Source organism: Thamnophis sirtalis, unplaced genomic scaffold, assembly GCF_051295495.1.
Source record: "Thamnophis sirtalis isolate CommonGarterSnake01/CBP01778 unplaced genomic scaffold, rThaSir2_p1.2 scaffold_7, whole genome shotgun sequence".
Taxonomy (NCBI): Eukaryota; Metazoa; Chordata; class Lepidosauria; order Squamata; family Natricidae; genus Thamnophis; species Thamnophis sirtalis.
The window spans coordinates 32,187,541-32,197,087 of NW_028261387.1; positions in this window are offsets into that span (position 1 = coordinate 32,187,541).

The window sequence follows — 9,547 nt, forward strand, 5'->3', positions numbered from 1 at the left end:
TTTCCTGGCATCAATAGTCTCTACCTATCATCCGTTCCTTTACCTTTTCATTATCCAGACCTCCTGAAGGTGAATTTCCTCATATTAACCACACCACATTGTTTATTAAAACCGGTTTATTTATCCATATAGTATTCCTTAAATCACCCTTAACTCTCTTGTCAAGGAAATTCAAAAACATTACTTAAAAATTTGCAATGACTTTTGCAAGACTGCTATGGAATATGAGCATTATTTTATAGGTCTGCGAAAGAAACAATCACCCTTTTTCTGCATAAAAATATGGTTTTAATATTTCTGTAGTAAATCTTAGGCAAACAATACAACACATTCTGGGTGCTTCACATCACAGTGATAAAAACAGAAAGGGCATTACCTGAAAGTGCTACAAATATATTTCCTTTATAGAATAAATATTATATCAATTTTAGGCTGAGAGAAAATTTAAGGGTAGTTTATTTATTGGTTCAATTTGCTTAGCTTGTTCTGTTTAAACAATTTTAAAACTATCCCACCATTAACAGTAGACATAAGAATTCCAGAATCAAATCAAATATAGAACATAAAGTCACCAACTTTTTTAGGCCACCAATTCATAATATTTGTTAATTGATAAATATTTCAAGAGTGATTCTGCTATTTTTTTCAACAATGGGTAGTGAAGAAAGTTAGCACCCATCCCTTTTAGAAGAATGAAATATTTTAGGAAATATTAAAAAGGCAGAATATTATATTTCCCTGGATGAGAAAAGGAGAAAATTTTTTTTAAAGACAAAGACCAGCTCCCTGCCCCCCAGCAGATATTTGATGCACATTAAGACTGGGCCAGTCTATCTACAAAAGAAAAGACCTCAACTCCAGGCTGATGGGATTAAGACATGACCTTCCAGGACACAATAGGATTATCTAGTTCCCCACATGGCACCTGGGGTTATTACATCATCCAGCACAGTTCAACCAAACTTATCTCAGACAAACTCCTAGGATTTGCACATGATCCTTACAGCAACCAATAAAATACCTGCCCTTGCCACAGCAACAGGAAGCTCAAGTTCAAACCCAGGAGAAGTTATAAGTAGCACCCACTCTCCATGTGTTCAGCTGCACCAGGACCATGTGCTTAATGGTTCCGCTCCATTAAACCAGCTTTCCAAGCAGCCTCCATGTTTCCAGTATCTTTCTCCCCATTTGGAACTGAACCCAAATGGACATTTCTTCCAACAGTAGCAAAAAAGTTGGTAGACAATACCGATTCCCATTTTTTTTTATTTACAAACTCATATGTTAACATCATTTGCAGACAATTTACAGAATAATGATAGGCAACCAAGCAAGTTTTTTATTATTATATTTTTATCAAGTAGTTTAGGAAAATAAAAAAGACACATAAAAGGGAAAAAGAGGTTTAAAAAGAAAGCAAAAAAGCACAAAATGGATAAACAGGATTAGGATTAGTTTACATTAAATATTAATTAAAATGTTAATATTTCATTTAGTTTTTTGTTATTGAATGTGTTAAACTCCAAATAATGCATGAATATCAACAGCAATAGTAGCCTAGTATAAATCATAAAATGAGATAAAGTATTGCATTAATTTCTATCTGAGCAATTAAAGGCATCAAGTTAGTAGGAACACAAATTTCAGCTATTGTACAAGTGTGCATATAATGATATAATCCCAAAATGGTTTCCAGGTAGAATTAAATTCTATGTCAGATTACTTTTGAAATACAAAATTATTTTGAACAGTAAGGCAACTGGTTTTTGGATTTGCTTGCTTTTATTCTGTAATTCCATCTGTATATTTTGAATAAGGTTGTCTGTTATTTTGAATAAGTCTGTCTGTTGAAAATCTAAGTCTACATTTTAAAATTGGTCATGATGGAAATACTGCCTGTATTATCATACTTGATCTTGATTGTATTACCTCTGTTAATACCTCTATTGTTTATGTTTATATTGTTTATACTGTTTAAATGTTTATATTGTTTATACCTCTAGTTAAATGCATGTAGTCTTTCCTATATTGGATTTAATTACAATCCAATGAAGATCTGTTAATGTTCTTTTTGAAACACATCTGGCAATCAGTAGAAACATCTTTAAACTGGTAAACTAGCTGATAATTGTACCAAACATTTTCCACTAAAATGTGCATTACTGCCAATTGAAGAGCTGTGCAACAAATTTAGAAATCTCTTCAATTCTGTAATTTAATTGCAATTTATTTTGGTGTTTTAAACAATATATACCGGAATGAAATTGAACTGCAATAAATGAGCACATATTTATGAAAGTCATCAACATCTTTTCACAGGTACTGTGAGAGCATGAATAGGATATCAAGAAGGAGTGGAAAACCATATTCTCTAAATGACCCATGAGCCTATCACAAGATTGGGTCAGGAGTCTCCTAATGTGGAATGCTTAATGTCACATGTTTAATGTCAGAAACATAGTAAATAATGCTAAAGTCACATGTTTAAATTGTTAATAAGGTGCGGGGCAATAAAAGTAGGTATAACCTTTTGTATGTGTGTGCAGGCAGATTAGAAAGCCTGCATATTTTCCTTTCCAGAGTCTGTGTGAAGCCTTTCCCTATTTCATTTTGAGGTGCTGTATTGCCTGAAATTTCTTAGAGGCTGGATGCTTTGCTCTCCATCTACTGCACTGTAATGAATAATAAAGGAACTTGTTATGAAGCTGTTGAGGCCTGCAGTGTGTTGGCTGGAAAATCTGGAAGCACAGCCATCAAATTCTCCCTCATATTTCTCATGGCCAAGAAATATTACAGTGGGTCAAAAGAAAAATCAGAACTTTTCTTCTTAAGCCTACCTGAAAAAAAGTTTTCAGTTCTTTAGCCAATAGTTGCAAGAAAGAAAATGGAGCCTATTAAACCACCCTCTAGTTTAATAGATTAAGAATTGGAAGGGACCTTATAGGTCATCTAGTCCAACCCTCCCACCCGCTCAAGCAGCAGACCCTACGCCATTTCTGACAAATGGCAGTCCAATCTCTTCTTGAAAGTCTCAAGTTACGAAGCTCCCACAACTTCCGAGGGCAAGCTGTTCCATTGGTTGATTGTTCTCACTGTCAGAAGGTTCCTCCTTATTTCTAGGTTGAATCTCTTCTTGGTCAGTTTCCATCCATTATTCCTTGTTTGGCCTTCAGCTCGGCCCCCTCCTCTCTGTGGCAGCCCCACAAATATTGGAACACTGCTATCATGTCTCCCCTGGTCCTTCTCAGTAGACGAGCCATGCTCAGTTCCTCTAACCGTTCTTCATATGTTTTAGTCCCCAGCCCCTGAATCATCCTGGTTGCTCTCCTCTGCACTTTTTCTAGAGTCTCAACATCTTTTTTATAGTGTGGTCACCAAAACTGGATGCAGTAGTTCAGGTGTGGCCTTACTAGGGCTTTATAGAGTGGTATTAGTACCTCACTTGATCTTGATTGTATTACCTCTGTTAATACCTCTATTGTTTATGTTTATATTGTTTATACTGTTTAAATGTTTATATTGTTTATACCTCTAGTTAAATCTGGCAGGAAAGGAAGGAGAAAAATGAGGAAAATGAAACAGCAATTATATCTACAATTCATAAATGGCTGAGGAAATCAAAGGATGATAAAAGTGCTGCGATGATCTACTGCATAGAAGAAAAGGCTTTGGAAATATACAACAATCTCCACAATGCCTACACAGATCCATCAAGCAAGACACAAGTAGGAGATTCTGCTGGATATAAAATGCATGGAGAGCCCAAGAGAATCCCTGTTTTTGAATGATTCCTGCTTTGGCAACTTTCTCTTATGAAATAGTAAGTGTGGGCTTCTTTGCCACAGTTCTCAGAGAAAAATCTGAACATTATACATTTGGAGGCATTACAGATCTACTGCTGAGAGAAAGCATTTTTATGCATCTTGATGACCTTTTCCTCTTCCTTTTCAAGAGCTGGTTTATATGTATTGTTTTATTGTGTTTTATTCTGTGTTCTGTTAATTACTTTTCTAACAAGAGGCATTGCAGTCAAGTACCATGTCAATCTACAAAAGCCAAAAATTAGAAGTCGTTCTTGTGTGTTTTTAATAAAACTTATTAGTTTGACAAGATGCTATTAGATTCCTCATTGCTGATAAGAAGTTTATTGATAAAAAGTATTTTAGCCCTCTTTGTTTTTATTTAATTAATACCCCAAAAGAGATAAGATCATTTTCTTAATTCTTAATTTTTTGGGGGGTGGATGGGTGGTATCTGTATATTGTATAACATCCAAATGTAACATTCATGTTACATTTAACTTTGCCAAATGAGTAAATGCAAATGTAGTTTTTTAGAATATTTTTTTTTAGATAAGAGTCAAATCTGATTAACACCCTAATTTGATGGTCTAATAATATAATTTAGTGAAGCGTTATTGGCAGGGATCCGCACAAGTTGCCTACTTTAATGGCCCCCAACTAGTTTTATCTAGGCTTGCTTATTACAAAGAATTGGAACTGTGAGAGAACAAATCTGAAGCTTTTTGCAACAGAATATACAAATCCAAGAACCATCATCACATTTTGATCCAGAAGTAATGACATGTACAGTATAATTTTGTTTAGTATTCTTTTTACCATTTATTTAAAGCCACTGACCAATTATTAAAAGTGGTTAAGATTCTAGCTTTGCCTGTGTAAGACAATATATAGGCCTTTTCGGGATTACCGGATTAGGGCCTAAAATGCTAAATTAATAGTGATAAGTATGCTATATTCCAGGACGTACATTCAGGTTGGCTCTGAGCATAAATAACAATTAGCATGGCAAGGAAACAAGAAGAGTGTACACAAACACATACACATGGCCATACATATGTTGGCACTCTCTTTGCATTGAATTCTCACAGTTTAGTCTGAAATTAGAGAATGCCTTCATTTCTGGAATACTTTGCTGGTGCCTTTGGACAAATGTACTTCTTTCCTAGGGAAACAAACAGGAAGCACAATAAACATATATACAAACTGCATTTCCTTCAAAGAGTTTAGGAGAGCATACAAGGATTTTTTAAAATTACCACAATAATATTATGAAGGTAGAACAAATAGTGTGAGACTTCATCATTAACCCCACTGAAATAAACTGGCTGAACAAATCTTAGAACCATAGTTTTTTTAAAATCCAGAAACACGAGCCCTTCCCTCATTTTGTCCAGTATCCTCCAAATGCCCTAGGACTGTGATGGCAAACCTATGGCATGTGTGCCAAAGGTGGCACACAGAGCCCTCTCTATGGGCACATGCACCATCAGCAGCTGGTCTTTTGGTTTCCAGTGTGCATGTGTGCGCTGGCCAGCTGGTCTTTGTGCGTGCCAGAGCGCCAGAAACCTGAAGACCAGCTGGTCAGTGCGCATGCACGCTGGCCAGCTGGTCTTCAGGTTTCCAACAATCTGGCGTGCGCATGTTCCAGTTTGGGCACTCAGTGCTGAAAAGGTTCGACATCACTGATTAGCAGGCTATGTGAAAATCTAGAGAATTATGGTTTCCCTGTGGATAAGGCAGAAGGCACTGAATAAACTATTTAGAGGATTGGCTTCATGCATTTTCAAATACACATTTCCACCTACCCTCAACAAGGATCAAGAAAATGATTCTGGTTGAAACACAGAATATGATTAACAAATCAGGCTGGACCAAATCGTGTGTACTGTAAGAAAACCATGATTAAGATTCTTGCATTTTGTTTTATTAAAAGGATACCTATTGGACTGACTTGAAAGTTTTCTGAGATGAGAGAACACTTCCATACCAGAATTGTTGTCATTTCCCTAATCCTTCCAAACCAATTGAAAGCCAATCTTCTTCACTTGAAGCACAAGTACATCACAAATAACCAGCGCTTCCTTCAGCTAGCCAACAGGAATGAAAATAAAGTTATTTGAGGAATGTCATGGTCACTGAGCCTAGGCACAAACTGGAATAGTACCTCATGCAAAAATAAAGTCAAAGACATTTCCAAATGGCTATCTTCCTTGTAGCTATGATGGGAAACTCTGCTAGAGAAAGTTTTTTTTAAAAAAAAAGAAGAGTGGAATCTATACCACCATCTGTCTCCTGCATATAAAAGCCAGCTGGGAAATGGATCATAGATAAGCTTCACAGAGCAACAAAATGTCAACAAAAATATTAGGTATGTTTCAAAGAAATTGCTTTTAGCTCTCATAACCAATTCAGCTCTCAAAAGCAACCAACTCTGGATGATCAAATAAATCCAGAAATGGCACTGAACTGGATGCAAAATTCTCATGAAGAAATGCTCCCGGATGAATGGTGTTTAAGACTTCAACTCATGCCATTCATCTGGTATAATTTTATTATAACTCCAAAAGAATGCAAAATTAGGAAGAACATTTTTGTTCTTCGCAACCCCAGAGCATTTCCTCCATACCATTTCCTTCATATATAAGAAAATCCTGTGTGATACCTAATATAAAAACAAAACAATAGAACCGCCTTCTCCGTGGGCTGCCTTGTAGATGGATAAGAATCATGGCAACTGAAGTTTACCATATCTAGACTAGAGAAATATTTAAGTCCTTTCACAGATTCCCTCACTGCATCTACTTTAATCCTAATTTGAATGAATCAAGCAGATAATAAGGGAAGGGAGAAAGTATTCTGCCATTCTATTGGGAATAGTGATTAATTGCTACGCTGGGGTGGTTTGTTAGTTAGTCAGCTAGTATTCCATAACAAAATCAGAAACATCTTGAGTGGGAGTATGATATAAATGGATAGTTTCCTACAACTGTTACAATTGTGCATATCATCCTAATCTCCAAACTTGATGAGTATCTCCATGGGTTAGCCTTGATTGTAAAAAAGTACCATCCATTATCTATATTGTAGTTGTCACGTTTTTCTTCATTTTCATGACTTCTAATAAAACTTATCTCATTTCTATTTTTCTAGCCCTAACCACAATCTACCTACTACAATGAATGTTCGGATTGGTTTTCCTTGGAGAAATAATTGAAACCATAACCTGATGGCTAGATTCATCTTACTCACTGATGTTCTTACAACTTTGTGTAGTCTTTTCAGTTAATCCTGCCAAATACTCATATTAAATTCAAAGCCATTTCTTTATTGATCTCCACAGCTTCAGAAGGAATGGCTAAGTATGAGTTGCCAACCACTGGTCTAATCTGACCAGATAAAAATGATGATCCAGTTTCTTTATAAACACTTTTTATATTCAATATTCAATCCATTACAATACATGTTCCTTCCCTTTTATAGCCTGTACTACTACCCAAGTCCACTACCAATTTGGAGGCTTATAGTGTGAGATTTGGTTTTTCTTATTGCAGGGTAGATATATATTTATGTGGTGCACTGATTTATTTTATCTCAGGTTGTTAGCAAGTTATTGAAATTTAGTGATTTACCATTAGGTTGATCCTCTTCCGTGATCCCATTCTGTGATGCGCTGCTTTATGCTGATTTCTTGTACTTATTGTGTAATTTTGTGCATTCAAAATATAAATAGGATACATAGTTGGGAGATAAAAAGCTCTAGAAATAAAATATACAATAAGTACAAAAATTAAGCTGTGATTGACAACTTGACATTGTGTTTGTACATGCGTGGCACGACAAAACCGCGCTCGACTAAGCCGCGCCCGATTAAACCACGTCGCTGACGTCATCAACAGGGCGACAACAGCGAGCGCGGAGAAAGAAGGGCGCTTTAAATAGCGCTTTGAAAGCAAGCCGATTCAACTTAAGGTAAGGGTTAGATTTAGGGTTAGGTTTAGGGTTAGGTTTAGGGTTAGGTTAAGGGTTAGGGTTAGGGTTAGGGTTAGGGTTAGGTTAAGGGTTAGGGTTAGGTTAAGGGTTAGGATTAGGTTTAGGGTTAGGTTTAGGGTTAGGTTAAGGGTTAGGGTTAGGGGGGTTAGGTTAAGGGTTAGGGTTAGGGTTAGGGTTAGGGGGGTTAGGTTTAGGTTTAGGGGTTAATTTTAGGTTTAGCGTTTACAGCGTGCTTCTGTCTCCGCGCTGTTGTCGCCCTGTTGATGACGTCAGCTATGTGGTTTCGTCGAGCGCGGTTTAGTTGAACGCAGTTTTGTGGTGGAACCAAGCATTTACCAGGATGGACAAGAGAAAGCTGAGACATGTTGGCCTGGTAAATGCTTTATAGTATTTACTTAGAAAATTGGAAAACAAAAAATAACATGGAAGCTGCCTTTCAAAAACCTTTCCTGTGAGAAGAAGCCCTTTTGTTTGCCTCTTTGGCATTTCATTTTTCCTGGCATCAATAGTCTCTACCTATCATCCGTTCCTTTACCTTTTCATTATCCAGACCTCCTGAAGGTGAATTTCCTCATATTAACCACACCACATTGTTTATTAAAACCGGTTTATTTATCCATATAGTATTCCTTAAATCACCCTTAACTCTCTTGTCAAGGAAATTCAAAAACATTACTTAAAAATTTGCAATGACTTTTGCAAGACTGCTATGGAATATGAGCATTATTTTATAGGTCTGCGAAAGAAACAATCACCCTTTTTCTGCATAAAAATATGGTTTTAATATTTCTGTAGTAAATCTTAGGCAAACAATACAACACATTCTGGGTGCTTCACATCACAGTGATAAAAACAGAAAGGGCATTACCTGAAAGTGCTACAAATATATTTCCTTTATAGAATAAATATTATATCAATTTTAGGCTGAGAGAAAATTTAAGGGTAGTTTATTTATTGGTTCAATTTGCTTAGCTTGTTCTGTTTAAACAATTTTAAAACTATCCCACCATTAACAGTAGACATAAGAATTCCAGAATCAAATCAAATATAGAACATAAAGTCACCAACTTTTTTAGGCCACCAATTCATAATATTTGTTAATTGATAAATATTTCAAGAGTGATTCTGCTATTTTTTTCAACAATGGGTAGTGAAGAAAGTTAGCACCCATCCCTTTTAGAAGAATGAAATATTTTAGGAAATATTAAAAAGGCAGAATATTATATTTCCCTGGATGAGAAAAGGAGAAAATTTTTTTTAAAGACAAAGACCAGCTCCCTGCCCCCCAGCAGATATTTGATGCACATTAAGACTGGGCCAGTCTATCTACAAAAGAAAAGACCTCAACTCCAGGCTGATGGGATTAAGACATGACCTTCCAGGACACAATAGGATTATCTAGTTCCCCACATGGCACCTGGGGTTATTACATCATCCAGCACAGTTCAACCAAACTTATCTCAGACAAACTCCTAGGATTTGCACATGATCCTTACAGCAACCAATAAAATACCTGCCCTTGCCACAGCAACAGGAAGCTCAAGTTCAAACCCAGGAGAAGTTATAAGTAGCACCCACTCTCCATGTGTTCAGCTGCACCAGGACCATGTGCTTAATGGTTCCGCTCCATTAAACCAGCTTTCCAAGCAGCCTCCATGTTTCCAGTATCTTTCTCCCCATTTGGAACTGAACCCAAATGGACATTTCTTCCAACAGTAGCAAAAAAGTTGGTAGACAATACCGATTCCCATTTT